The following is a 4,242-nucleotide window of genomic DNA, read 5'->3' as shown; positions in this document are numbered from 1 at the left end:
GCCGGCTCCTCCCGGCGCGCCAGCCAGCCGTCTCTCGGCACTTGGAGTTCCCTGTCCGGCCGGCGGTGGGCGCGCGCCCCACGAGGCCCGAGCCCGCTGCCGTATGCAGAGCCGGCCGGCCCCGCCGAGCCTTGGGGTCCCTCGCCTCGGCGCCCACACGCCCCCAGCTCCGTGCACGCAGCCTGCAGAGGTTGGTGCGGCTCGTGCACTCAGGGTCGAGACCGGCCCACCCGCCGGCAGCACGGCGGCCCCCGCCGCCCCCGCGGCCTGGCCGCCCGCCGGGTCCCCGCCGCGGAGGGGGATGGGGAGGGAGGAGAGACTGGAGGAGTTGGAGACAGACACAGCCTCGGCGAGCACAGTTACGGCTGGAGACAGACGGCGGCGGGAGGCGGAACACTCCCCCCCTCCGGCGACGGGAGGCGGGACACCTCCCTCGGCGGCTGCCGCACCGTCTCCCTCCTCCCCCGCCCCCCTCCCGGAGGCTGCGGGCCGGGCCCGGCGGGACAGGCAGGCGAGTGCGGCTGGCCCTGCCCGCCCCGCGCGCCGCCGCGGCCGGCCGGGGATCCCCTGCGAGCCGGGGAGGAGCTGCCGCCGCCGCCGCCAGACAGGCTGCGAGTCCCTGGGAAAGTGAAAGGGGGGCGGGGAGCGCGGGGGAGGCCCGGGGGTAAGGTCCCCGGCTCTTAAAGAGACCCGGCGCACCGCGCCGCGCTCCCCGCCGACCCGCTGCGCGCCCCCCGCCGCGGCGGCCCCGCATCCTGCGCCCGTCCCCCGCGGCCAGCAGGGCCGGTGGCCCGGCGGGCCGCACTGCGGGCGGTACCCCGCCTCCGCTCCGGAGGGACGGCCGCAGGTGAGTGCAGACCCGAGGTGGCTGTTGTGGTCTCGGCGTCTGGCCCAAGTTCAGCGCTGCACTGGGGCGGGGGGTGGGGGGGTGGGGTGGTGGTGGCCGGGGGGAGGGTGTTGGGGAGGGCAGGGGGCGGAGGACGCGGGGACAGGACGCTCCGGGAACGGGACGTCCGCGAGCCTGCGCCGTCGGCGGGGGCCGGAGGGAGCTGCCCAGCCCCGTGAGTCCTCCCCAGATCGGCGAGTCCCCCGGAGACGAGTTCTCGAGGTCTGAGACAGTGTAGCCCGTGGGCACGGCGGCGTCCTGGGGCGCTCGCCCCGGGCGGGTGTGGGGAGGGCGACCCGGCACTCCCGAACCGAGGCCCCGCCGCCTCTGCTTGTGTGCTTTGCTGGAGGAACACTGCCGACCTATTTCTCGGTGCCCGGTGCGGGGTGTCCTTTGGTTGCAGGACTTAATTCTGCACCGCCGGGAGGCCGGGGTAAGCGCCGCGGTAACTGCCCAAACTGAGGTCTCGGTTCCCTTGGGCCTGTCAGCGAACCACTGCAGGCGGGGGGGGACCGGAGGTCAGCGGGAAGCGGGAAGATTGTGCAGGACCTTGCTGGGGAGTTTGCGAGAAGGAAAAGGGGCGGGAGCGAGCCGTACCCTGAGCCCTGCATCCCGCTGCTGGATACCCCGCAGCCCGCGGCTCCGCACCCCGGCACCCCGCGTCTCGCGCCCCTGGGGCCCGCCTCACCAGGCGTCTGCCCGGGTCCCCCTGCGCGCGTTGACGTCGGTCGCGGGGCCGCCCGGAGCTCCCGGCATTGGCTGGGAAGTCGATTGTCTCGGGCGGCTGCTGTTACACTTAGGCTGGGTCTCTGAGCCGCGGAGGAAGCAGGCGTGTGTTGAATTTCTCTTTGACTCTGATGGTGGAATAAACAGGAAACGACGAGCACCCAGCCCGGGCTCAGCACTTGCCTTTGTTGTGGGGTCCGCTTTGCACAGTGGCGAGGAGGCTTCCCTGGGACCCCTGCCCGGTGCGCCGCCCGGGGTGGCGTTGAGGGCGCGCCCCGTAAGTACGCGGCTGGAAGACAGTGGGCTCGGTTCAGGTTAATTCGCTGTGGTGGCGGGGAGAGGGCATTTGCTTGTTTCAAAACTTTTATTTTAATTGCAAAAGGAAGAGGCTTCTCGTTGAGGCAGAGATTTTTCAGGAGGACGACACGGACGCGTGGTGGGTGGGTGGCACCTGGAGAAGGCGCGTCAGTCAGTGCCCTGGTTCCCGGTTTAGCTGGCGGGGCACCGTGCCGCCGGTCAGAACAGCGAGAAACTCTTTAAAGCAAGCAGGGCTTCCTTGCTCCTAGCCGGGCACGGGAATGATTGCTGAGTGGCATTGGCCCCATAAACTAGCTTAATTTTTGTTTTCCCCAAAGGGTCTTTTAATTAGCTAGAATTGGATAATTTTGATTTGCTTCTTTTCTCTTTCTCTGTGTCCCATCTATTACCTTCTCTTTCTTTGCATTTACTTTGGCAGCTTCTTATCCCCAGGCCCCACTTATGGTACAGTGCTGCTTTCTACAATGTTAATTAATTATTGTGATAAATACTCATTGATGACCTACTATGTGCTAGGCATTGTAGGCTGTGAGGTGAGATAAGCTGTTACAGGATGTTGATTCCTAGAGCTACTATAATTAAGTTTCTTGCAGTAGGGGTGGGTAGAGATGGTCCGCAGCCTTGGTCCTTAAAAATATATGGGTCCCGTGGCTGGCATGGAGGTTGGTGCCTTCCTTTATGGCTAGTATTAGGAAACTTCCCTTTAAAATGGCCCTTTCCACTTGTTAGGCTAGCCAACAAAGATATTCTTCCACTTGTATCTCCCCTGGAGCTTCTGGACTGAGCTTTGAATTAACAAGGAATGTTCTGTAGAGTCTGCTCTGAGAAACTGGCATTGCATCAAGCCATGTTCTGCATTTTGTATGTGACTATTTAGTTCTTTCTAGTACTTATATTGAATTTACTGTAATTTGTACATCTGTCTTTGCACTCTGCACAGTTCTCTTGCAATATTCTTTATGTTTAGTAAAGGATCATAATGTCAAATTTGAGTCATTACATAGACAAATGAGTGGATCTGAATATTGCCCATCCCATGCACATTAATTGAATTATAATATTTGGTTTCCTATCAACCCTTGAATGCCATTTGATGGCCCTTGCAAAGCAGTAATTTTTAAAACACGGGTAAATTCCTCATGATCTTTGAAAGCTTAATTCTTTTAAGAGCTTCACTTTGCAATTGACATTGAACACACTGTTGGGAATTAGGGCTAAGACTGTAAATGCCAGTTAGGATTTGCTGTAATGCAGTTGTAACTACCTTCCTCCCTTGTTTTAAAGACTCTTTTAATTTCTTAATATTTTTTTCTGTTGCCCTTGGAAGAGTTTGCCGTCATTGGCCATGGTTCTAGTTCATGTAGGTTTGTATTTACTATGGAGAAGACTTTTCCCACAGGATTTTGGGACTGTCTCTTGAATCCTCTTGGGGGCTTGGTTTGCATGACCACAGTCCTGCAGAGGAATCCAGCCAGTGCCACCTGCTTATTAAGGGATTTTGTGCCAATTTGTTGGCACATAATTTGAGAATCAAAGCCCCCCCCCCCCCCGCCATAGTATATACATACATAGACAAATATTTTCCCCCAACTGCTGACAGTGTTCTAAGAATAGTTTTCTTGCCTGGCACACTGAGAGCAAGGACCCATCTGCAGAGGTGTTTACGGTTTGGGACTGTGCTGTAGTCTTGGTTGACTTAGCAGCCTGGCAGAGTAGACTTGTAGTTCATTGGACACTGTTTTTCATCTGGGCTGCTGGAGGGGCAATTCCCAGCTGGACAGGGCATCATAGAGAGCTGAGAATGACTTTTGCTCTTTGAGGGTAGTTTCTGTCCTGATGTCAAGCAGAGACCCTTAAGCTCTGTCTGGATCCCTTTGCTTTCACCTAGCTCTCAGTCACCCCGTGGTCTAGGCTGGAGAGGGTTGCTCTGTGTTGTCGTATAAAAGCCAGGCACTCTCAGGGCTGGGGCAGGGACACTTGCTGTTGTGACACTTGCTAGTCAAATCTTTCTGGTAGTCCTTGCTATATTTCTTCTCATGTTTAATCATCTAGGCTTATGGAGTTTCTATGATGTGTCTGTCCTTTTGGGTGAGAGTTAGTAGAGAAGAAAGAAAACTCAAGGAACAATAGCTATAAAAAGATTATTCCATATTAACCTGGAAAGTTTTTAGAAATGTTAAACATACTTGATGTAGACACATGGCTATTAAATGTAAACAGTAGCAAAATTGCCATGTAGACCCATCTTGCTCTTTTGTGTCTTCTTCCTCCTCCTCCCTTCCTCCCTCTAGTCCCTCCTTCCTTCCTCCCTC

At 57.2% G+C, this 4,242-nt stretch overlaps 1 protein-coding gene across 4 annotated transcripts in view; it reads left to right on the top strand.

Annotated features, from left to right (window-relative positions):
- Positions 1 to 352: 352 nt before the first annotated feature.
- The window catches only part of LDLRAD4 (low density lipoprotein receptor class A domain containing 4), a 397,933-nt gene continuing 394,043 nt past the window's right edge, over positions 353 to 4,242 (top strand). For 2 of the 4 annotated variants that reach the window (XM_081802607.1, XM_081802606.1), the window contains exon 1: positions 357 to 847. The gene's annotated coding sequence lies outside the window, so the exon portion shown is untranslated. Of the gene's footprint in view, positions 848 to 4,242 lie in introns of all 4 variants that reach the window. The other 2 variants (XM_081802605.1, XM_081802604.1) reach the window with 2 other exon arrangements.

This window comes from Leptonychotes weddellii, chromosome 13, assembly GCF_054177405.1.
Source record: "Leptonychotes weddellii isolate Sample4059 chromosome 13, ASM5417740v2, whole genome shotgun sequence".
NCBI classification, from domain to species: domain Eukaryota; kingdom Metazoa; phylum Chordata; class Mammalia; order Carnivora; family Phocidae; genus Leptonychotes; species Leptonychotes weddellii.
Note: the sequence above shows the minus strand (reverse complement) of the source record. Positions and strands in the feature narration are given on the sequence as shown.